Below are 25,993 nucleotides of genomic sequence, written 5' to 3' on the forward strand. Positions count from 1 at the left end.
TGCAGAAAAATGGCTCTGGGGGGTGGGTGGGTTTGTATTTAGCCTTTGCAAGCTGTGCAGGAGTTCATGCATCCATCAGGGTCATGTCAGAGACAGCTTCTGCTTCTGAAAGGGATGGCTTCTCTCCCAGGAGGGAGAGCTGTGGCAGGACAGGGTCCAGGGGAGAAAGGGGGTTCACAGTAGACGTCTCAAAGTGGAGAGCCTCACAAGTCTCTCTGCACCCTGCTTTCCTGAAGAATTGTGTTTGTGGAGTTTCCCTCTGTTCCCCCCTTTCAGACTGCAGACTTTGTGTAATGGCAGAGCTCTCTGTTTAGCATTGTTGGGGCACCAGCATAGGGTGCTCCTTTTTTCCCTCTCAGTTCCTAAGGTGACCTAAAGAGTGAGTGTGTGTGTGTGTGTGTGTGTGTGTGTGTATGTGTGTGCATGCGCGTGCACACACACTCCTGTGTGATTAGGCTGACTTAGACTTGCCACTAATGCTGGGAGTTCTAAGCCAAGAGATCTGACTTTCTGTCATTTCGAGAGTGGCAGTCATCCTCACCCCTTTCTCCCTCCTGTCTAGAGGTTCTTCAGCAGCCTTCCCTGGGAACAGAGCCTGTGCCAATGGCACTCTGGCTACAGCTGGGGCATTGCCTTTGACATGGACCTTGATCAAGCTAGGTTCAAAATCCAACTAGGCTTCAGAAAAAGACCGAGCTCAGTCCTGGGCACTACATTAAAGATGGACTCCAGTTATGGGCACTGCACTTTAAGATGGGCTTCAGTAAGCTCTGAGACATTGCTCTTGTGAAGAGGCTGGTCTGGGGATGGAGATGTTGAAGGATTTGAGGATAGCTCACTGTCAGGACAGAACTGATGGGGCATTAGTTCTGTAAGGGCTGACAAGTCTTGTTTAATTGAAATTGACTCAGCTTAACATTTGGCAAAGTGGAAGCCAAGGGTGTGCTTGCCGAGTGGGTAAATAACCACGGCAAGGGAAGATCAGAGCTGCCGCCTTTGTTTTAGCTAATTGATTAATTATTATTTTTACCATTGCTGGAGATGACCCCACAGAAATGGGGACGGTAAAGGGAGGTGAACTGGAGCTCTAAGAGGAAGACCCAGTTCTCAGCGGACGCTTTCCTCTCTGCCTGTGCTTCCTGGCCCGAGGCCATTAGCTGCAGTTGGATAAGAAGACCATCCAGGCGCAGTTACATTTGAATCCAAGCCTTTTGTGACTCTGTCTAAAAAAATCCTCATTATTAGCCAGGAACTGAGCCTGGTTGTGGAAATCTTCTGATGAGCAGGGTTCAGCTCGGTCAAGTTTTGGTGCCTTTGTCCTGTTGATCAATTAGGGGTAACTCACAGCAGAGCCATGGGTCTCTCCCAGGGACAACAGAGGTAGAGAGATGCTCCCTGTTCAGTGTGAGCATCCCTGACACGGTCCCCAAATCTTTGGTTATTATTTAAGAAAAATGGCCAAGAGTTGCAATCATCTCCTAATGACAGTGGTGCCACTAACCTCAGCAACGAGGTAAGCACCCAAAGGGTCGAGGTGCTGACTTTGGGGCTTTTATATATCACACTTTCTTCTTACTTAATTTCTACAAACCCTCATTTTCAAGACACAGACATTGGCACCCAGGGGAGAAAGTGAGCCTAGGTTTGGAAAGATTCACGAATGGGGTGAAGGCGCCTTGGATGTTCACTAGGAAGCCGATTAGAAAACCCGATGCTAGGACTTACAAGGACCGGGATAGTGTGTGAGGAATGACAGCTGTTATAGGCTGCAAATGTGTCCAATCAGTGAGAACGGCTTCCGGAGAGTGTCTGTCCAAAGGCCACTCATTTCTCCCCTGCAGTCACCTCACTCCAGGGAGCACTCTATGACAGATAGGCTCTGACCTGGAGCTTCGCTGCCAGCTTCTCACCTCAGCTCCAATGGGCTGGGTTCTGGGAGACCTGAGCTGCCCCACATTCTGTGGTTCTAGCTTGAGCCCAGAGGGGCAGCATTGGCCTTGGTTTGGAAGACTGACCTGGTGCCAGAAGAAAGAGAACTGTGGGGGTTGGAGCACAGAGAAAGGATCTAAGTCATTTTGATTCTCTGGTGAGTTCCTGCCTTATTGTTACCAACAAGGCTAGGGCATGATGTGAGTCTCCCAGTCCACGACCTCTGTCAACACGAAACAGTACAATGTGAAGGCAAACTCATCCTTGATCAATGCTGTACCTGTGCTTGTGGCCAGTGTGGAATCATAGAACAGCCATGCAAGATGCAGGTGCTATTATTGTTGTGGTTAAGAGCACAGCCTGCTCTTCTAAAAGTCCCGAGTTCAATTCCCAGCAACCACATGGTGGCTCATAACCATCTATAATGAGATCTGGTGCCCTCTTAAGGAAGATACCTGGTCAGTCATCCTCATCAACTTAGACCATGAAGCCCAATATGGGCAAGTTCAATAGAACCACCATATACAGGCTGCCCATGCATGCTTCAGCATTGCCAGGGCATAAATTTCATTAATTTTTTTCATGACATGTATGGGTCTGTAGTGTGGGAGGTCCTTCTGTCTATGTGTTGCTTTTATTGGTTAATGAATAAAGAAACTGGATTGACCTATAGCAAGGTAGAACTTAGTTAGTGGGGAAAACTAAACTGAATTCTGGGAGAAAGAAGGGTGGAGTCAGAGAGGTCATGGAGCTGCCAGAGACAGACACGCTGAAACTTTGCTGGTAGGTCACAACCTCGTGGTAATGCACAGATTAATAGAGATGCGTTAAATTAAGATGTAAGAGTTAGCCAATAAGAAGCTAGAGCTAATGGGCCAAGCAGTGATTTAAATAATATAGTTTCTGTGTGATTATTTCAGGGCTGAGCAGCCGGGAACGAAAAAAGCGGCCTTCCTTACGACAGGTCTGCTGCCATGTGACTCTCGTTATTTGGCGGGGAATCCCTCCTGTCCTGTTAAGATCCAGTGTGATGGTACATCTCTAACTCTATTTTTATAGTATAATATGTCAATGGTGCTATGGGGGGTTCAGGTATAATGCAAGGGTATACATACAATCGTGTAGACTGTGTACCATGGGGCCCAATTTACATAGACAGTGCCAGATTTCGCAGTTCTCAGGATGGGCCACTATTTCTGGTTACTAACGTTGTTATCAACTAGAAATGACCCAGATATTAGGACGGTGGGCTTGTGCCATTATCAGTAGATGTGGACGTGAGCCACAGTGTGTGGGCACGCAGGTTACTGTCATTGTGTGGAGCAGTAGCGGTGTGTAGATGTGTACATGTGCGGCCAGAAAATTGTTCTGCAAACATGAGAAATATGTCACTGGAGGTGACGAGGCTTCCTTTCCACTCTTCGCCACCTAAAGGCCGTAAGCAAGCCAATACGCCAGCCCCTGCCCTCTTCGAAAGGAGCAAGAATCCTCAAACCTGGCATTGTCACTGTAGTTTTTCAGAAAGTTCCCCGACTTCACATCTGTGCCCTGACTCACTGGCAACACATGGGTGTGTCTGTGGAAATTCTCTAGGGATCCTTTCTTGTCCCCAGAACCTTGTCTTCAGTTCAGCCCACCCCCCCCTCTGCAACCGCCTACCGGTTCCTCGTGGGTCCTACATGCCTTTATCCATGCCCATCTCCCCATCCAGGCACCCATTAGCATGTCAGAGCAGCCGTGTTCCAGCCCACACAGTGTACCCTGGGGCATCCCTACACCGCAGCTCCCTCTCATCCGGAGATTTCCCGAAACCTTGCATTTTCATGTCTGTGTCCCAGTCTGCAGTAATCTGCCAGCCACTGAAAGGAGGGTGTTTGGGTGGTGACTCTCCCTTCTCTTGTCGCAGGTTCTTTTTCAAGCTCCCTGTTGGGGCTTCCACCCCCTTACTTCCACCCCCAGCCCTTCCAACCCTTCTGGACACGGTCAGATGTCTCTGTCCTCTGATGACCTCATGAGCATCTCCTATCAGCCCCTGATTTCCAAGATCTATGTCTTGCCTTGCTCTTGCATGGTGGGGGCAGTACTATTAAATTCTGCTACCCGGGCTTTGGAGTCTCCCCTTTTTGATGATCATTCACCTTCTAGACTCTTGGCTTCTTTCTTTCCCTGAGAAAAACCCACTCAAAGATTGTCCTTATGTCCCAGAAGCCTCTCCTTCAGCACGTGGAAACAGCATATGAAATCAGTGGTCCACATGGGAATCCCACTTTACGTCACAGGACTCTACTCTCTTAGACGTGGCATGTCAAAGGGTCCCACTCCTATTCAGAAGGGATGGAGCAGGGATGTGCTTTTAAACACTCTGTAGTCTCAGGCTTTTGTCACACACAGCAGAGCAGTTCTGGGCCTGGAGAACTGCATCTTGTCGTGACCCAAGAGAGTCCGACCCATGTGCTGGCTGGAAAGCCCTGGTCCTGAGTCTGCAGAGCCTGAGAATGCTGTGACTCAGCACCCAATTTTATGCACAGACTGAATCACAGAATCACAGAACGTCTGAGGACTGACAGAGGTGCCACACACTCACTCAGCCTCACCATCTTCACTTCTACAAATCTGTGTCTGGAGCTTGGAGTTGGGAGGTTCTCCGTCTGGGAAGGACTTTCACTGCCCAGGCTCCTTGCTCCTTTTGTGTGGAAAGCACCCCTCTCCTTTGAAGGATTGTGGTCACATGTAACTTTTCTGAGAGCTGGTAGTCTCCCCATTGATGCAAAGGCGACTGTCAGGGCCTTGTGTTCAGTGGGTGAACAGAAAATGATGTCTGTGTCCAGTTAGGACCGGCATGAACTGGCCCACAGGCAGATCTTGCTTGTTGATAAAATGAATTGACGAGAACGTTATTGCTGTCTTATTAAAGCAAGACGTATTGAAGATCATGGACAGATGATAATAAGCTTCTAAACCCCTGGTCAGGAAATGAAGGAATGTGCTGAAGGGCCCCAGAATGCTATTTTTTGGGACTGATGGTGGGGAGGAGTACATGCGGTTAGGAGACAGGGACGATGGAAAGCAGTTAAGCATGCATCAAAAGTTAATAGCACTCAGTGGTGAACACTTGCCTGGTGCACACATGGCCCTAGGTTCGGTCTGGAGAAGCACATAAAAAGGGGGAAACAGCCAGCCATAAAACTAATAATTTTCCATACCTGGTGCTTGGGAAAATGGGGCCAGAAAAGGGAAGAACCTTTCTTAAAGTTACACAGCAAGTTCATGCACCTTCTAATTCCCAGGTAACGATTCCTTTATAGGTTCAAATCAGCACCCAGCCATGCCTTTCCTAAAGACTCCCCTTGTGCCAGGTGCTATTTTAGGGACACAAAGATGCCAGCTCTTTAAGCCATACAACTACCCTTGGTGCTAGGTGTTTTCCATGCACGTGTTCACTTGTCAAACATGGACAGAGAGCCTACGGCATGCCAGGTGCTTCCTACCTGCTCTCTCTTCACCGCTTCACACCAAGAGAGAAACACATGCTCTTATTCACCCTTTTAAGGTCCTTTCTGCTCCCAGACTCTCTGGCGGGAGCCAGGGAGAGATACTCACAAACAGTCCACACTATGACAACATGCGAAGTGCTGTCCTAGCAAAGAGGGAGCTGGAGGGAGAAGGAAACACACACAGCTTGCCAGCCAGATGGAACCAAAAGCTCCAAGCAGGGAAGAGACACGGGCTACGATGATCCTGACTTCAAAGGCTCCAGGGCATCTGAATCATCTCCAATGCTGCCCACAGGAGACAGCATGGTTCTGCTACAGAGAGGTGAAGATGGAGTCTCAGTTGCCCTCCGGCCTTCCTGATCAGTACTGAGACTCAGTTTTCTCATCACTACAATGGGAGAGCCATCTCTACCTCCCAGGGTAGTTGGAAGACTTTGGAGCTCTGTTTTGAAAAATGATAGCTCACTCCCAAGAGCACCAGCCCCTCTCCAACTCTCTGGTCACACATGGGGCTCTCTTCTGGATTCCAGGACTGTGTGGTTATTAGACAGAGCCTACTTTTATGACCTTCTTAGCCAGGAATTCTACCTTTAAATCCCCTAGAGTTTGAATTGGGATGAGAAAGAAAAGAAGAGAATGCTCAGGTGTGTAGTCCCATCCTTCTTCTCCTTCTTCCCCCTCCCCTCTGGCTTCCTCTCCAAACACAGGAGACTGAGACGTGGTACTCCCCAGCAGGAGCTACCGGAAGGAAGTCCAGTGGACTTCAGACATCAGGCTCAAAGAACAGGAGGAATTTTCCACACACAAATTTAGAAGTGGCTGTTGCTCCTCAACCTCCAGCTGTTTCTCTCTGGTAAGAAAACAAAGTAAAACAAAAAGCCAAACCCCTTTTATTTGGCAAGCGGAAGGTCTTAGGAAGACATAGCCAGAACAAAGTTTAAAGGCATGAAAGCAGAGGGGAACCCGTTACCATGCCTCGGTGGGGGTAGATCACGGTCTCTGACTGACTTGGTCCCTGCTGCTGCCTGCCGCCATCTCCACTTCATTTTCAGCAAGAAACATTTGGGTGCAGGGGGGTTGTTCAGAGCAGCACAGCTAAGACATATCAACATCAGCATTTGAAGTCGTTACGTGTTTATTGTAAGTCATAAGGCTAGAGAGGAGCTGGGTAGTTCTCTGGAAGGCCAGGATGGCTGTGTCGCTGCCGGACAACAGGTCCTAGAGTTTGGGTGACTCACGTGGGGCATCCTGGGGACCTTGTCACAGACTGTTCCTTAATGGGGCTGGATGTTTCAGGTGTGAAGCTGGTCAAGGGACGGGAGTTGTAGGTCGATGCTTCGGAACGCTTCTTTGAGGACTTACGTGAGAACCTCGCTTCTCTAGCAGGCCTCTGCTTATTTCCACTCAGCCTCAACTCCTGCCTCTGCTCTTGCCCACTAATTTTCTTCCTAACTGCTTTTAGATCTGTAGAAGAATGATGCTTGTAGAATATACATCTGACTGCCTCCCTCTCCTTAAGGCACACGGTGACCACAGTTTCTTTTACCACCCAGCACCCACTCCTCCCTCATGTGCCGGCAGCTTCAGAGGAACCATCTGTGTAGCGGTCCCTCAGTATCCATGGGCGAACCCGTTCCAGGACCCCCGTGGTTATCAACATTCTCGGATGCTCAAGTCTCTCGTGTTAAGCAGAGCAGTATTTCTATAACCTGGGTGTGTGCTTTGCAGCCAGGATGAGCGTGATTGTTGATTTTCTTGGCTCAGGCTGTGTGATCTGGATGAAACACAGAGGCTCTCCGTATCTCCTTGGGCTCAAGTGAGCTACAATCCAAAATCTTCGGAAAATATCGCTTCTGTACTGACGATGTATGGACTTTTCCAATACATTGCACCTCAAGTGGTACTGAACAGCGAATTTCACACAGCATTTATACCATGTTGGGCATTGTAAATAATCTAGAGATGGTTTCTGCTTTGTTTGTTTGTTTTAAAGATGGGTGTCACGTAGCCAGGATGACCTGGAACTTACTATGTAGCCAAAGATGACCTTGAATTCCTGTCTCCACATCTGAAGGGCTGGGGTTACCCCTGTGTACTCCCATGCCTGGCTTACAGGTGATTCACATCTGTGGGCCTCCATGTCTTTGGGGCATCTTGGAATCCATCCCCTTTGGGGTGACTCTATTAGTATGTGCTAGACACCAGTTTTTTTTCTTGGTATGGGGAACACTTGAGAAAACATAGGCAAATTTCTGCCTCTTTAGTTGTAGAATTTGGCACAGAGTCAGGGTGATTCCCAAAGAAGACAGGACTACAGCAGAGTGAGACCAGAGGCAGCTGGCTGCTGTGTGTCTTCAGGTTCAGAGTCTCTACATCAGAGCAGAGCTCCTGGAAGAATTTGCTTAGTAAATGAATAGGGACCATCCCCAGACACCCAGCAATGGCCCTCAGCCTTTCTCTGTGATGTCACCAGGATGTTGCCAGAACTCATTGTTGGTGACTTATTCTCCATTCTCTGGGGTGGGGATGGGGTCACGGTTATGTAAGTAACATCTTTTGTGGGTGCAGTACTCACCTCTTCTGATGGGAGCCGAACAAAGCAAAGTTCTCTTTGACTTCACTGTGCTGCTCATTCCTGCCTCAGCCCAGTGGCAGGACAGTCTGCTGCCCGGATGACTTTGATCAGGGTTCCCCCTATCTTGGTTTTGCAGTCTTCACTCTCCTGCTCCCTCCACAGGCCCGTTGTCGCCCCTTTGATCAGCCCTGTGACTTTCCACGGTGCCTTGTCTGGCTCCATTAGGATGGTGAAGCTTCCTCTGGCTCCTGTCACTCCCATGCTCAGAATCCTCCTCTGACTCACCGTGGCTGGCAGCACGGGTCCAGATCCATGGGGCCTTGCCTGGCTTCTTCCCCTCCCCAGCCTGTACACTGTGGCTGTGCTCTTAAACACTGCTCCCTATGAGGGTTCCTTCCTTTCTCAACTCGCTCATCCTCTTGTTTGCTCCCATTGGATGTAAGAAGCTGGAGTGATGTGGGAGTGTCATATATCAATCTGTTGATTTCATTGGTTAAGCAATAAAGAAACTGCTAGGCCCATTTGATAGGCCCACCCTTAGGTGGGTGGAGTAAACAGAACGGAAGGCTGGGAGAAAGAAGCTGAGTCAGAGAGTCGCCATGATTCTCCCACTCCAGGCAGATGCACGTTAAGATCATTCCTGGTAAGCCAGCTCGTGGGCTACAGCAGATTATTAGAAATGGGCTAGTCCAGGTGCAAGAGCTAGCCTAGAAGAGGCTAGATAGAAATGGGCCAAACAGTGTTTAAAAGAATAGAGTTTCCGTGTAATTATTTCAGGGCATAACCTAGAGCTAGCCATGTGGGCTGCCGGGTGCCGGGGACGCAGCCCCGCCGCTCCAACTACAACACTGGAGGACAGAGAATGTGCCTTCTTTGTCTGCAAGTCTTCCGTGTCAAACCCAAGCCTCTCTTTTTTTCTGATGGTCAGGCGACTGTTTCCAGAATGCATGGAGCACATGCGTGGTATCATGTCCTTTACAATGGCTTGAGGTGGCCTGTGGCACCTGAAGTTTCCATCTCAGGGATAGGTCTCTGGACTTCTTCCATGCTTGAGCCCACAGTGGTGTTCTGTCCTTGGAACGGTTCAGATGTCATTTTCCGTGGGGACGACCCTGTTTTGACCTGTCCATCTGGACTCTATTTGGAGTACCTCAGTCATGGTACCGGGTGGAACTGATTTCATGCCCCACTTCTGTGGGTAGACATCCAACTCAGAATCAGCTACCTGGCCTCAGGGACTGTCCCTGCTTGGCAAGTAACATTAAGCCAATAAGAATTAGCTTAGGGTGTTAGCTGTGGGGTCTGTAGGGCTGGGGCTCTGGGCAGGTTTTCCAACTTCCTGAAGAGCCCACTTGAAGGCAATGCCAGCATAGAGAAGCCCAGGGCTTTGAGAAGGGCAAAAATGTGAACTCCTGGTGGTTCTGTGAGAACCCAGACTCCTTTCTGCCTCCTCTGCTCATGTTATCAGGGATGCCAGCCACTAAATATTACTTTTCTACTTATGCTGCAGCGTTGTGGTAGTTTCTTGCCCCCCCCCCCCCACCGTCTGGACTCTGCCTCTGGGCTTGTTCATTCTCTCCTTCAGATAGGGCTGCTATGTAATACTTTTACATTTAAAGGAGGAGCCAGGCACCACTGGCCTCCAAGCTGCCCTGTGGCCTTACCTTGGCATGGGCCTACCTCATACAACTCAAGGCCAAGAAGGAACCTGTAACGTGAATCTCAACTCAAAGTTGTGTTCGAGTCCCAGATTTGTATCCAAGGATCCCATCTTCTATGGCCCTATCAATGAAACGGGTCCCAGCTTTGTATCCATGGATCCCATCTCCTATGGCCCTATCAATGAAACGGGTCCCAGCTTCGTATCCATGAATCCCATCTCCTATGGCCCTATCAATGGAAACAGAGTTCTGTCTGCTGTCCATACAACTCCCCTCAACCCTTGAGTACGTCAGCCTTGCTGAGAGGGTGCTGTTAATCCTGAAGATTTGTCTGAGTTTAGTCTGTCAGTTGCAGCTACAATCCCCCCACATGATAACAGTGTTTGTGTGGGGGGGGCTCTGCTTACAAAAGACATTTTGAGGGCAGGAATTTTCCCCAAGGTCTTCCCCAGTGGCAGTGGGGCTTTCTCAGATCTGAGATCACTTCAGTTCCCAGCTCTGTCTCACAGGGCTCTCCCTTCAAGCGTCTTGCCAGGACTTTGACCTCTTTTGTGTTTGATACATTTGAAAGATCTCTTATTCTTGGCTGTATAGTTCTTTTCAAGGTGACTTTTGGAGTATTTTTGGATTGTGTAATTTTGTGGCCTCTCTGCCCCAAGTGGGTCTTTTGGTTCCAAGGCACCTATTTAAAAACCTCTTCCCAAAGGTGCTGATTGTTTTCCAGCAGCTTCTCTCCTTAGCTTTGGTACTTTGTTTAGTTTCATTCCCACCATTGTGGCCAGGCATACAAGACAATAAAAAGTGGGAAGAAGGAAGCATTGTGTGTGTGTGTGTGTGTGTGTGTGTGTGTGTGTGTGTGTGAGTGTGAGGTGCCCATGGTGGTTCCGGAAGCTCATGAGGGTTTGGTCATAGTATATGGCTTTCAGGGGCACAGTGGGAGGGGGAGGGAGTCAGGAAGTCACTAAGGTTTCCATACCAAGCAATGACCTCTCAGGGCACTTCCCATGTGTGTGGTGATGAAGATCAGAGAGTAAAACAGTCCCACTGGTCAGTCTTACAGACCAGGCAGTGGTGACACACACCTTTAATGCCAGTAGCCACACTAGTTGCCATAGAAACCAGGCAGTAGTGATGAACGCCTTTAATCCCAGCATTAGACAGGAATATAAAACGGGAGGAGACAGCTCTCAGTCTCAGTCTCATTCTAGATTCCTGGAGGCAGGATGGTCATTTCAGTCTGGGATAGAGGTAAGAGCCAGTGGCTGGCTGTTTTGCTTTTCTGACCTTCAGGCTGAGCCCCTATTTCTGTCTCTGGGTTTTTATTAGTTCTGCTAAATATATGTTCTTCCAGTTCCTCTCTTCCTTACCCTGCTTTGTGCCAAGGAGGCTGGCCCCCACGGCCCAGTCAACAGGCCCCCTTCTCTGTGGGCTCCAGTTGGGTTTTATAAAAAAAAAAAAAGTCAGCAGGGCTTAGGAGCAGGGAGGAGAGTGTGGTTGGAGTGTCCCTTGGCTGGAATTCACAGTTCACGCTGAGTGGTTGTTCTTTTCACAAACGAGTCCACCAGGATACATGGCCGAACTGGCTTGTTCTCAGTTCCAAATTCACTGATTTCTTTTATCTGGTCAGTTTCTTTAGCAAATGACTGTTTCTGGAGACCAAAGGCCCCAAAGATTCTGCATAGACTCCTCTATCACTTCTGGGGAAACCGAGGCCCATAGTTGTTGGCGTCAATTCCTGGCCTCATTGGTGAAGACCTCCAGCTGACTCCCCTTCTCCCACTCTGGCTGGACTCTGGGCAGAGCAGGTCTCACAGATTCACCATTTCCTCTCCTTGGCACTGCCATCTCCTTTTATAATAAGGAAACTGAGGACCCGGCGTCTCCCTGTCACTGCTCACCTCAGGACATCCCCCTCCTGCATGCAGCAGCCCACACAGCATCCTGTAAATAACTGCATGTTCCCAACACCTCTCCCGCTTCTCCTTGGAAACCTGTTCTGTCTTTGGACTTGGGCTGTCAGATTTCCCTGCTCCGTTCTGTGCAGAGCATGGCAGGAAGCAGGAGCTCTGGCTGCGGTGCAAGGCTTAGAGCTGGCGACCTGCTCAGGCATCTGCCGGCTGGTTGACCTGGGGCCCATCACTGTACCCCTCTGAGCCCCAGTTGCCCACTTTAATATGCAGGGATGTAATAGCTGCTGTCTATGGTGAGAACAAAGTGGAGGCTGTCCTACTCAGTGCTTGGTGGAGTGCGAGGCACCTGCAGGGGAATCACTGAAAAAGGGTCTCATCTACCCTGTCATTGAGCTGTGCAGCAGCCTTGTGAGATAAATGCTCTTGTGAGCCCCCTTTTTCCAGATGAAGAAAAGGGTAGAGAGAATGCAGGAAACAGGCCAAGGTCACACTGCTGGAAGGTGCCAGAAGGATTTGCATCCAGGCCTTCTGTCCTTCTGAATGGAGATCAGTTCACTTCATGGCTGTGTGCAAGATGTCCCGGGAGACTGCCTCTACTGCCTGGTCCCCCTGGCTGAGCTATGGTTTGAGAGTGTTTTGCCAACGTTCCTGAAAAGGAAATTTAATCCCTCATTGCAGCCCTGTTTGGGAGGTGCTCAGGTCGTGGGTGGAGCCCTCACGCTGGGTGAATGTCTTCTTCCTGAATGTGAGTCCTCTCTCTGTCAGGCCTGATTAGTCACTGCCAGAGAATGTTGTTCCAGGGCGCTTGTCTTTCTCATGGGCTCGCTCGCCCTTACAGCCTCAGCTTCAAGCAGAAGCTGCACAAGGCTGTCATTCTGAGCAGGGCAGGGCAGGTCTTACCATACCCTTGGGCGTCTCACCACCACCACAAAGCTCTGCTGCTCACACGCCACCCACTCAGAGGAGCAACAGAAAAAAAGGGGCTAAGGCAAATTGCTAGGGTGGGTGCCCGCTGTCTCATATGGCCCTGGAGAGTTTCTTCCTTTGAGTGCCTCAATACTCCCTTGGGAAGCTGCCCTTCCCCTTGCCCTGCTGTCTAGACAGGATCAAATCCCTCTCCCCTTAAGTTCCAGATAGTGCCATGGAACCCGGGCATTTGGTTTCAGTTTGATTTAGGATTGATTGGGTCTGCGACGGAGGGGCTGGTGAGACCCGATCCCGGGACTGGCTCAGGGATATCTGAAAGGTTCTCTTTCTTGGAATTGCTGAGTCAGGAGAGAGTGAGAAGTAGAATTGCAGAGTCATGGTGTGGGGGGTGCTAGCTCAAAGGGGTCAGCAGAGCTGTCAGGGAGTGAATCTGTGGACTGGGGACCAGGGCAAACTTTAAATCTGTCACTTGAACCAATATCGCTCCTTAGAAGCCACTTTAACTCCTTTTTCTTCCGGCTGCAGCTAAAATAGAATTGGGGCATTGTGCTCAGTGCACCATTGTTTGTTATTTTACTTAAGTCAATGAGGCAGCTAAAGTGTCTGTTATGCAGAAAAGGGAACGGGGCTAAGGGCCCGGGTCACACTAGTTAAGGATACAGGGGAGGGCTGGGGTTAGATTCCAGGCATTCTGACTCTAGACTGTACTACTACTCTGTCTTTCGGGAGCAGGCTTGCCGAGTCCCATTCAGAACTGAGAATGACCTCCTTTTTTAATACTATGACGGCAGGCTGGCTTAATCCTGTTTGGTTCTACGGCAGCCGGCTGGTTTACCCACCCCTGCTTGCTCCTGGGATGAAATTGCCATTTGGCCATGTGCTGCCAACTCCCAGCTACCATCCAGCCCCTCCACCTCCTCTCCTGTCCCTACTTCCCTAGGGAAGAAGTCTTTGCTGGCTGCCCCTTCAGACTAAATGGTCTCCTGACAGGCGTTATTACAGCCTGATGGTTTTCTTAGCTTGACTGAACCTCAATAATTATTTGGTCCAGGTGTAGCTCTTGCATGTGGTGGGACAGCGATGACCTTGCTCTGGCCATTGCGGCAGCCTTGAGGCTCTGGTCCAGTGCCTAGCCCGTGGTGAGCCTCCAGGAACTGCCCCTCCTCTCCCCCAGCAATATACCATACACCTGTCTGAAAGTGTGCCGAATAGCTCTGACTCAGCAGGATTCCTTCCTGCTCTGGTGAAGTCCGTACAGCAGGTGAAGGCACTTGCCACAGAAGCCTGACTGCATACAATCTCCAGAGCACACGTAAAGGTGGAAGGAGAGAATCAACTTCAGCAAATTGTCCTCTGACCGCTACACTTGGAACATGTGCCCTCTCTTTACACACACACACACACACATGCACGCACACGCAATCACGCATGCACTAAATAAGTAAATAAATAAATATTTATTTATATGCTTATATAAATATACTGTGATTCCTTGGCCACAATAGCTCTCTTCTTTGGCTCTCTGTGTGTTGGATGGATACTATAGAGAGTGACCAATGTTGCTGAGACTCTTTCCTGGGTGACCCTGATAATCGCAGCACCAGGAAAGAACACACCAGTCATGTTCCATATTGTGTGGTGGGCTCAGCTCTGGGACTTCCCCACCATCACTTAGTCCTGCGGCAACTGTCCTATGCACTTCTGTGACCTCTGCACTCCAGGGAAAGCCGAGGCTCAGGGAGGACACCCTGCCTGCTTTTGTTTCATCGGTTTGAGTTGGACTCTTTCTCGTGGGGCCAAGAGTCTTTGTTTTCTGGTGAGTCTATTGTGGAAATGTAAAATTGACTCGGTTTGTGGAGGCCTGGTTGTCCTCTCTTGAGAAAGAGGCCCTTGTGGGACCAATCAAAGGAACAAGGCCCTGTGAGGAATAGGGAGAGCCTTAGGTTGAAAGGGTGAGGGTGGACCAGAACTCAGGAATGCTGGAGAAAGGAAATACCTAAAGTGTTCCTATCTGGGTCCCAGCACATCCTAGCTGTGTGCACTGGGGGTAGGCACTTTACCTCTCTGAGCACACTTTGTAGAGCTGATTCCAGGACTGGATTAACACCAGAGACTCTCTGCACCATGACTCAGGCACTGTGTGAGTGCAGGCGGCAGGCCAGAGATGCTGAAGATTTTCCTCCTGTATGCACCCATGTGGTCATCATGACAGCCCCAGGGAACAGTGCCAAGGTGTCAGAGCCTGGCTCTAGGGTGAGGAATACCGTGTCACCGGTGCCACTCAATGGGGTAGCACCCCATGAGTCTACGTGGTACCTGTGCTGTTGACTTAACATTCCCCTCTAATGCACTCACTTACAAAAATAAAACCCTTCATTGCGTTTATCTTACAAAGAACCCTCAGAGGGCCACTTTAAACCAGCAAGCCTGCGTTCCTTCTGTGCACAGGATGAACAATCTCGGTAAAAGCAATGTGAGAGCAGTGAGCTTCAGGCTGGGGAGGCCCTGGGTCTCAGGATGGGCCTGGAGTCTGAGGCTGGAGCGCTCCGTGAAACGTGGGGGTGAATGGGAGAAGACTGGTAAGGGTGTGTTGGGTTCTCACATACAAATGAAGATGTGCCCCGAAAGAGCCGAAAAGCCAGAAAGGCTTCCTCTGTGGATTATCTTGTAGCCCAGAGAGAAGGATATACTTGCTGCTCCCACCCTCAGTTTCCCTAGTCCTAGCAATTGGGAAATTACAGGTATGATTCCCATTTCCCAAGGGTTACAATCAGGTGCTGTGTGTGTGTGTGTGTGTGTGTGTGTTTGTGTGTGTGTGGAAGGGGTGGCCAGGTGCCTGACCCTGAGAATGGAAACACAGGTACTATTTCTTTATTCTGATCATGTAAAGAAAGCCCTTCGCAGGCCCCGTCTTCCCACCCAGAGAACCTGACAGCCATGGGTGCAAGTCTTTTCCCTTACAGTCCTCCAGGGTCAGGTCTCCTTTCTCTGCCTCCGTTTGCTCATTTTCTAAGATGGGGCAGTAGCAGCTACCTCTCCAGGTTTCTGTAGAGCCAACCTGGTCGCGCAGGTGAAATTTTACGCACATGCAAAGGCCCGTCTCTATTCTCCACAACTTCCTGCCAGTGACAGGTCTAGTGTGCTCTGGGATCAGCCAGCCTGCCCCAGGAGATATAAACGCACAAGGAAGGGTCTGGGTCTCTGTCAGTGGAAGAGACTGCCATCGAGAGGGGTATTACAGTTTCCAGTCACGGCAGCTTCTGCTTTTAGCTGGGATCACTGCTTAGCCCCTGTGGAAAGATGTGGTGCAGAAATAGCCCGTCCCAGGGGCTGCCCAAGACAAGGGCTTATTTTGACTTAGGATGCTGCTGAAGCTGTGGCAGCCTTGTCAAAATACATCTGCCTCTTCTTACGCTGCCCACGGATCCTGAGACGCAGCCAGGACCACAGTACGGCTGCCAGACACTCACATCTGGAACTCGTGAACTCCTGGGAGCTGAGGACAACCAGCTTTGGTTCCAGTGGCAACCACCTCCTGAGCTCTGGGAGCCCATCTTGGTATGGAGGTGTATTCACTTGTGTGACCCCGAGGCTGGAGTGCCCTACAGAGGGGTGCAGCGGAGCACAGAAGGACTGGCTAGCTGTAATGGAGTCTCTCCCCAGCCCGGTGCTTCCTTCCAGTCAAGCTCAAGTCCCTGTGCTCCCTGAAGTCACGTTAGCCCTCTCCTCTCAAGCCCTTTCTTCTGTGACTAATCATAGCCCAGGGCCCACACACTCGCTCTGGCCAGGACTGCTCCCTCGTGCAAATTTACCCGGATCCCTCTTTTCCTGCTTGGTGACTCAGCTTGTCCCCTACTCTGAGATGCAGGGACGAATAGGTGTTGACAAGAAATGATGAGAGGTGCTGGCATGCTTCAGTGAGGGACCCATGGAGGAAGCTTCTCACTCCAGGGAGAGAGGGGCAGCCACCTGTCACAGGCTCCCCGCAAGGAAGGTGCTCAGAAGTGAACTCATCCAGCTCCCAGGAATGTTACCTTGGGAATCCGGAATGTGTGAGGCCTCATCTGTCTTCACCCATTTCTCACCCACCCTGCCTTCTGCATTCTGAATGCTCCATGTGCCACCCTGGAGCCTCCTGGGTGTGCGGTCCAGCCTCTGCCCAGCTCCCCTGCTCTCCTGCATTTCTGTCTCGTTTTTGTCTGCCCCTCAAGCTGCTTCTGTGAGCTCAGCTCTGACCCTGGTTGAAAAAGTCAGTTAGCAACTTGCCTCTTTCTAGATGGCATTTTCCAAAGTGGCCTGTGTGGGGTGTTATGTAGGAATGGGGGTGTCTGTGCAGCTAAGGGCCCGTGATCAAGGGAATGCAGATTGCTGGGATTGCAAGACCTCCCAGGGCCATTGGCACACCGTTGTGGGCTGCGATCTTCAGAGAGGGTACACAATGTGATATTTCCAGAGCTTGCTTGCTCAGAGTTTTTCCGATGCAGAGTGTGGAGGGACGGGGCAGCGCTCTTAGAGATGCTGGTATGTTGGTTGGAACTGGAACTCCTGGCTTTGATGGCTAAGGCCCTTCTCAGGGTGACTCTCACCTACTTCTTTAACAGCTGCTCTGGCCAATCCTCTGCTATCAGGCTATTTCAGGGGAGGAAAAAAAGATAAATAAAAAAAAAAAAGGAGAGAGGAAGACCAAGTGCCCACAAACCAAAGCAAACGCTTCTGGATGCTCTCTGGGCCTCCTTGGCATTCCGACCTGCCTGCTGCCCATTCACCTCCTGCCAGGCCCACTCTTCTCACTTGTCCTAACCTGTACAGTGCAAATGCCAGCATGCCTGGCCCTGCTGCCGATCCTCTAGCAGCGGCAGAGAGTAAAGGAGGCAGGAAAACGAGGAGGGAGGCCTCAGCTCTCTTCTTGCCCTAGGACCCTAAATCTGACTGGTTGGATCAAACCAAGTCTGATGAATCTCTGGATATATTCTAATCTGGAAAAAAAAGAACCATTCATTTGTGAACGTCAGTGTTTTAATGAGCACTGCCAGCAGGTGACTACCATATCACACCTCTGCCGTGTCCTGAAGAGTGGCAGGCAGGATCCTGTGTTAGGGCTGTACACTTGCTTGTGGCCCCTTCGATGCGCTGCCCACCCCAATCTATTCAGTAGTAAACAGATGGCCTGAAGAAGGGTGGCATAAGAAACCACATGCTTCTGGCACCTTCAGTCACGTGGTCACCCCCTGCAGAAAGGGTCTACAGAGAGCATAGGAGGGATTGATGACAGAGAGCCCACCGCATGGGTTATTACCAAATGAGAGCTCCCAAGGGGACAGCCCAAGATACCACGCTGGAAAGTAACCCTGCCCATCGGTCCCCTCAGGTGGAAACAGCTCCCCAGCTCTTTTCCTGTAAGGACTCAGACAGGACTCACATCCGTCCACCCAGTACCCTCTGCCATCTCTTCCCTCGAGGCTTCTTTAGGCCACTGCACAGCACCTCAGGCTCAGGCAGGGCATCTGATCCATGCACATCTGTCTTCTCCAGACAGATGCCCTGTGAGTTCAACAGGTTCTACAGAGTGCAGCCCCCACTGGACTTGGTATGCATGAAACACGAGACCAGTATTTCTTGGTTTAAGGGGGATTCTGAGCCTTTGGGGGACAGTCCCAGAAAGACCACACCCCGAGGTCCTGTCATGAAACTCAGCATCCTACCTAGAGAGACCACTCTGCTCTCGTGGCTGGAGGGTGACTAGCTTGCTATTTGCCACATGAAAGACATTATTTTGAGCCCAAACACAGGAGCTAGCTGGTGGCAGTGGATGGTCAGCAGCACCCAACAAGCAAATAGTGACCTGCTTATACCTGCTGCAAGGTGGGAGTCCTTGTGACATGCACGACAGTCTTCTCTTAGCGGTAGACCTCTGTTTGAAGGCCCCCATCTTTACAAAACCACTATTAGGATGTGAGGCCCTAAGTGAACTGAGTCCCCACATTCTGTGGGACAATGGTCTGTACCCTGTCATTTGTATTTTAATAAAACACTGATTGGCCAGTAGCCAGGCAGGAAGTAGAGGTAGGGCAATGAGAACAGGAGAATTCTGGGAAGAGGAAAGCTCAATCTGTAGCTGTTACCCAGACACAGAGGAAGCAAGATGAGAATGCCTCACTGATAAAGGTACCAAGCCACATGACTAACAGACAAGAATTATGGGCTAATATAAGTTATGAGAGTTAATAAGAAGCTTGAGCTAACAGACTGACCAGTTTATAATTAATGTAGACCTATGTGTGTTTCACTGGGACTGAACGGCGGTGGGACCGGGCAGGACAGAAACCTCTGTCAACACCCATGTGATCTGAATCTCCTATTCTCCACCCTTATGTGCCCCACTCCAGCCCCTTGGGCTCCTTGTCTGCTCTGAATTGTCTGCCTTGTTCCTGCCCCAGGATCTCTGCATTCCTGGACCACTGCATTCAGGACTGCTGTTCCTTAGCACAAGGCTCTCCTTCCTTACATCTTTACTTAGTTGCCCCCTTGGTGTCTGCATTCTGGCTTCAGTGATCTTTTATCAATGTGCTTCCTCCATGTTTGCTCCTTGGGAAGCATGGCATCACTTTCTATCACAATGCTCTGTTTCTGTAGCACCTCCACTGTCAAAAAAACTGTATTTGTCTTTGTCTGAATATGTTTGCTACAAGCGCATCTTCACGAGGAGCGGAGGCCGAGGCCCTACACGTTCCTCTGCTCCCTGAAGCACCCACTGCTGGCACTGCCCTGTGGTGGCTTACCCTCACTCCCCCTTGCCCACTCCTTCAGTCACCGCGAGCTTCAGTCATGGTGGCTCACTTGCTACTCCCACTGACACCTGTTCTCTGGCCTCCATGTTGCTCCTGATTTTCCTCTGCCCTTTCCAGTCACTTGGTTTGCACGTGTGTGTCCATACAACTCAGCCCCACATCACGTGGTTCAGGGTAACTCTTGACCCTGTTTTGTACACTGGCCCTCATAGTAGCCATCTGAGTCCCTTACTGTGTCCATTCATGGATTCCTCCTTCCCCTCCCCTGTTTTCCTTCCTCCTTCTCCTCCCCTGTCCTTGGGTACCTTGTCCCACCATAGGGGATCTTTCTGGAACCTGGTGGATGAGGTAACATCCCTGCCTCCTGGGGCCATCTGTTTTCCCCACCACCCTTTACCATCATGATGGCCACTCTCAGCCTCAAGGTTGTTTGGGGACGGGACTGTCTGAATGTTCAGCTAGCCCCAGAACCACGCTCAGGGTCTAGCACAGAGAAAACACTTCCAGGGTTTACTGAACGAATGACAACAGGTCACTGCAAGCTATGTATAAGCTACGGATATGGACCGGTGGTGTCAGTGGCCAGGAGGTGGTGTCTCCTTAAGCAGGGATAGGAGGAGAGGGCTGCGGTCAGAGCACCTGAGGCCTCCCCTTCTGTGTCTGCTGCTCCACTAGTGTGGTCCCAAGAAATAGGGTCCTTTTTGTTGTCTGTGGGCTTACAGCCCTCCCTGGGTGGTGGGGCTGTGGATTACACAGGGCTTCCTGTCCGCTGAAATCCAGCTGGGTCAGGAAGCCCATCAGAAGCTTATTCAGGTTCCGTGTGGAACAGCTTTATTCCCTCGGTATATCTGTCGTGCCAGCATAGAGCAGTCCTACGTGTGGTGTCTGCACACCTCGGTTCCAGACCCAGGCCTTCTGCTCCGGTGACTGCTCTGAGCTTGATGCCTACAGCAAACGTGCTTTATGGTAAAGGAGTTGGTGCAGCTCGGCAGAGGACCTCGTTCTATTCCCTTGGGGATGCTGACAGCCCTGGACTTTTGGGTTCAGTCTGGGATGGGGGCCCCATTTCTCACCTTTCCTTACACACCAGAGGGGTTAGAGGGGGACCCGTTTGCAAGTATTTTCCAGGCATGAATACCGCTCATACTCCCCCGCACAGTTCCTCAACTCAACCTGCATTCTGTTGCCAGAAGAGGCTTCCTGAAATACCGCGCACATCACACTGCACTGTCACCCCCTCTGCTCAGACTTTCGGCAGTGGCCTCGCATCACCTGTGAGCTCACATCCCTGGGAGCCCGCTGTGGTCTTCCTTTACCTCCCGAGACTCGGTACGGGAGCCTCTGCAGCATCTTCAAGTAAGGGGAATAGCCTGATAACATTACATGTGAGGAAGAGAAGGCTGCTTGACACCCTAGTTGCTTCCGCAGAATCATGGGGGCCTCCCAGTGCCCAGGCCTGCTACTTTGAGGGCCTCCAGATACCAGATGTAGAGCCAGATCTGGCTAGTGCAGAAGTGTCTCCCTGCAGGCATGGGGTGTGGGCATTGAGGGTGGCTGAGCAGTGGCCGTTCTCCCAGCAGCAGGTGTAAAGGGGTGAAGCAGGCCTGAGCCGAGTCTCAGCTCTGTTACTACTAGCTGTGAGGACTCGGGTAGGCTCTTGTTTTCTGTGTCTGCGAGTGTGGTGTTGGGTTTGTTGTGAGAATAAAATGGGACAACAGTATGCAATAGGGTTGTCATAAATGCACCGTATCTTAAGAAAATCTCCCTTCCTCATTGGAACTGAAAACTTCCCTTGAGAACATCAATTCCCCCTGTTTTCATTTTGCGGCTGAAGAACTCAAACCTCAGAGGAGGAAGCGACTCACTTGAGGCTGTTCCTCCCGATTTTTTACCCAGCCCTTCCATGTCCTTTCCCCTGTGGAGGTGATCCTCTTTGTCCCAGAGCCTCCAGGAAGCACAGTGAGGGTAGTGTAGGGTTGATAGGCCGTGCTTGTCCCGTGCAGCCGCAGACTGCATACAAAATGGCTAGTACCTGCCTGGTCCTTGCCTTCTCTGGAGAGGATGTGGTCAGGTGTTGGGGTGAGGGTTGTGCGTCCACCCAGAAGGGGACGGTTTTAAGACAAGCCTTAAAATGAGGGAAGGACAAGCCCATGGGAACTATTGGGCAAGCGACTGGCTACTCCCTAAGTTCTGGCCTCTACTGATTCCAGGAGGGGCCGAGTGGGCAAGAGTAGGTGAGTAGATGGCCACTCCTTTTACTTAGGCTGCAGGAGACAAAGCGGTGGGGGTGGGATGGAAGCAGGGGGTGCCCTTTGAAGCCCTGGAAGGAGCCTCTGACCTTAGGAGGGAGAGTGGGCTCAGCTGCTGTTAGCTGACAGCTATGATGGGCTTGCCCGTACAGGCACAGCATTTATCCAGCTATCTTGCAAATCCTCCTCTCTGCTCTGTGCCAGGCAGAGTGCCAGCTCTGGGACCCGCACCAGTGGCAGATGATCCATAAGCAAACAAAAGGCAGGATCATTTTAGACAGACTTAGATGCTCTAAAGAGAATAGTGAGGCACCAGGGGGAAGTCTGCGGACAGGTGTCACTCTAGGTGAGCAACCCCCGGAGGGGGATAACTTTTGCAAGGTTGGCCCATCTTAGGGTAGGCTGCCCCTCCTAAGGGTTCCACCAGATCCTGCTGGGGAAATACCTTGGAGACCACACAAATTTGCATTTTGGAGATGACTCCATGTCCAAACTATAACAGCACTGGACCTGGGGCAGAGAGCCCAGAGCAGTTCTAAGAGAAAGAGGGTGTGTCCGAGGAGGTCTCTCACAGCTGGGCAGGAGGGGAGCTCGGGGTCTCAACAGTCTGTGCTTTTAACTGCTGTGACAGTTTGATCTAAGGCACAGAAGATACCTCCTGTCCCAGCCCCCATGCCTGGAGCCCTGAGACCCCCGTGTATCCAAAGGCTTGTACAGTATAGATGTTTTGTGTACCTGCTGCTGGGGGGAGGAGGTGGGCCCTCCTGAGCCTGCCTTGTGGAGGAGACCTCAGGGTTTCTAGAGTTGCTGTATCGGGTTCTGGTAGCAACAAGCGTGTGGGGGCTCGGGGATTGCAGAGCAGCTTGCAGCTGCAGGTACCTTTGTAAATGGAGCCAGCAGCTTCCTGGAATGGACTCTCCCATGTTCTCCCCCAGGCTTGCTGCTTCCTTGGTGAGTCCTCGTCCCCACTGCTGTCCCCTTCCTGTGAGAACGCATGTAAGTCAGCTGTGGGCCTGCTGGGAGACACCCAGTGCCTTCTGTGTAGCTGAGACTTCAGATCATGTGTCACAGAGTCTGTATGTTTGGGGCATGCATGTACCTGTGATGGTGCCTGCTGACAAGCCACCTGAGGGAGCATGAGGAGACTGGAACCCTGGGTAGCCATTGCCTTGCTTGGGCTTACTTTCGTCTCAAGGTCTTTGCTTCACGAATGAAGCAGAGAAAGCCGGTTCCCTCATGTGCACCTTCAAACAGTCCTGGCCTGGCTCCCCAGAGAGCTCTCGGTTTGAATGTCATCATCAGCGTTTGCTGGGCTGGAGGTTAGTGAGTTATCCACATTTTTGGGTGCTCATGTCATGTGAGATGGGCACTATCCGACTGTGTGGGTCTGGCACTCGTGTGCTTGAGGAGAATCTCTGGGACAAGCGTGCTGTAGAAAGAAACGTTGTCGAGCCCCGTGCAAAAAGGCTTGCTTCCCCATGTATGCGTAAGCAGGGATGGCGCCTTGGCATTCTTGCAAGGCAATCCCAGTTCATCCTAGCCATGCTCACCCCTTTCCCTGGCACCAACTTGTACAGACCACATGAGAGCTTCCTAAACCCGCGGTGGAGCTCAGAATAGCCGCGTGCTTTGGCATGGACGTATACGGCTTAGTAGGCTTTCTGCGCTTTGCCTGTACCCTGATAGTTCACCTTCACGGAGGGTGAGTCATTCAACTTTCAGATTGGAGGGACATTTTCTACTTAAGATGAATGGGAGCTACAGAATCTTTGAGGCTATTGTTGGCTCTTTAAACTCAGATATGAATTGGCTTCCCAAACTTAAGGCGTTCTCAAGCAGGGTCCACCTGGTGGACAAGTTGGGCATTTTACCTTGTTTTTATTTTGTCTGGTTAAATACCTAAGTCTGAGAGGTGAAGAAGATTTAGAAATGTTTACCAAGTGTTCCCACTTTGCTGGAATTGCACTGGGTTTGTTGCTCATGTGACTTGTGTTTTCCGCTGCCAGGCAGCAATCCGATTTTCACAGGTAGTGTGCTCAGCTTGCTTGGGGCTGTGTGCTTTTAGAAGTGAGAACCAGGCTTTAAATCTTGGTCTTCTGATTCCAAGTTGAGGCCCCTAAGGGAGCAGCACCCTTAGCTCAGGTGAATCGGTATGTACGATAAACCAAATAGGTGAGTCACGCTGGCTGAGGCAGTGGTGGGCTTAGGGATCCCTGAATCTGCTCTCATTCTCTGAGGTGGCCAGGGAGACCTCCTATTGTGGAATTTTGGGGCTTCAAAGAACACAGCTGGAAACCCATCTGGCTACAGTGGCCAGTTTCACAAGAAAAGCCTAGATCTGCTAGATCTGAGGTGTGGTGGGCAAACAGTCCAGGTGAGTGACCAAGGAGGGAAGACAGGAAAATAAAAATGCTAGATACGGCTGCCCTTGCGAAGGGTGTATGGACGCCATGCACAGCCCTCAGGACAGGGGACCGACTCCTTAGGGTACTCGCTGACTGTCACAACAAAGCTCACAGGTCTGAGACTGTGTCCCACTCCTTAGGGAACACATCTGGGGTTTCTTGATAAATGTGGCAAGAAAAACAGAACTCCACCATCTGAAAGGATTTTTGAGGTATATAGCGTTTTAAAAATACATATACAAGATTGTTGTTGTTTTTTTAACAATCTTGTGAATTGTAATCTTGTTTAATTCCTTATTTTCTTGTTTTTATCCACCTCTCCAAGTAGGCTTGTGACCAGTATGGGAGAAGGGCCTTGCCTGTTCAGTGCAGTATCTTGGTCTCTGGCCCAGTGGCCAGCCCAGGGTAAGCACCTGAGAAGTTTGCAGTATTGCATATAATCCAAGCATTGGGAGTTTGAGGCAGGGTGGTCTGGAGGCCAAGATCAGTTCAGGCAACCTAATGAAACCCTGTCTCAGAAATGAAGAAACAAACTTTAAACACTGGCTTAGGAGCAGGCAGGCCGACAGTGAACATTGTCTTCCTTTTACAGGTAAGAGAACCGAGGACTGGGGAGGTTGAGAGCTCCCATGGTCAAGGCATTACCACAGAGCCAAGGCCTCATTTGGACCCAGCTCTCAACTTTGTTAGCGGTGGGACAACAATGGCCTGCATAAATGCATTTATTAAGCCCTAATCTCCCCTTCTGATGTCGGGTTCAGCTTCTTCCAGTCTAAAAGCCACCAGCCTGTCTACAGACTGGGAACATGAAGACAGAGAGGGCTCTCTGGGGCCGGAGGATTAATCAGCAATTAGTGTGCAGAACCCTTTTCAGACAAATGTTAAGTATTATCAGTATTTAAATTTAGTTTCATCCTCCCTGCATCCTCACAAGAGAGAACAGATGGCCCTGGCTTCAGGTGGGGAGAAGGAGGGAGGGACCAAGTGGGAAGTTAGCAAGGCTTGGGTTTCCAATTAGCTCCATTGAGCGGTGGGTGGTGGGAGGTCTCTTAGGCAGCCTAGCCAAGTTGTAGGAAAGCTGAACAGCCTTCTACACTCATGACCTTGAGCAAGGCTGGCCTTGCCTCAAAGAGGAACAACTGAAGCAAAGAGGAAGCATGGGGTGTGTGTGGGGGGGGGGATGGGCTTAGTTCTTTCTCTCTCCTTTAGGAGCCCTAAGACTAGAGAACGCTAGGGTTATGGAATCTAGTAGACACATCTGAACCCAAGCTTTGGTCCTACTGCCTGTGTGATCGCCTCTACTTTGGACCTTGTGTTCCTTGTGTGTAAACTGGCTGTGACAGGGGCCTGCCTCGCTCAGGGAAGGAGAGAAGATGAGACAATGGCTGTGTTCCCTGTAAAGGCCAACGCCCGTGGAGATAATGACGCCTGTCTCCTTCCTGCTCTCAGCAAATGCCCCTGTCTACGGGGCTGTTTAGGGAAGGTGGCTGGAAGGGGAAGTGTGGACAAACCGCATAGATATCCCAGACAGGCTTCCTCCCAGGACGTTCTGTGGTTTGGTGGACAAATACCTGGTGTTATAGGCACCATCTTGTCACCTCGGGCAGAGCTTGCCTGAGACACTGGGACAGTCTGGAAGAGGATGAGTGAGGGTGGTGAGAGTTGGCTCCCTGAATGCCAACAGTGGGTTCACTACACCTGAGCTTCCAAATGATACAACTGGACTTTCAGTCGTTCTAAAAGACGGAAGCTTTCCAACTGAGGCACCTACTAATGCCTTGGTGCTAACAAGGCCTTAGACTTCAGCAATGGGGTGACTCAGATGTGAACTGCTGAGAAGATGGTGTGGATGCTTGGGTTAAAAGTGTTGATGTTTGGTATAGTCTCTGTGTCTGTGTTCCCGTGTAGTATTGGCTGTGGTTTGGTATAGTCTCTGTGTCTGTGTTCCCGCATGGCATTGGCTGGTTTTCTTACAATGCCTTGTCTGGCTTGAGGACCACAATCATGTTGACCTAAAATGAGCTGGGAAGGTTCTTTGCTGTTTTCTAAATGATC

The 25,993-nt window shown here is 50.6% G+C and overlaps 1 protein-coding gene across 2 annotated transcripts in view; it reads right to left on the reverse strand.

Annotated features, from left to right (window-relative positions):
* Positions 1-25,993, reverse strand: part of Cplx2 (complexin 2) — a 73,910-nt gene that overhangs the window by 14,064 nt on the left and 33,853 nt on the right. The gene's annotated exons all lie outside the window — the stretch shown is intronic.

This window comes from Microtus pennsylvanicus, chromosome 4, assembly GCF_037038515.1.
Source record: "Microtus pennsylvanicus isolate mMicPen1 chromosome 4, mMicPen1.hap1, whole genome shotgun sequence".
NCBI lineage: Eukaryota > Metazoa > Chordata > Mammalia > Rodentia > Cricetidae > Microtus > Microtus pennsylvanicus.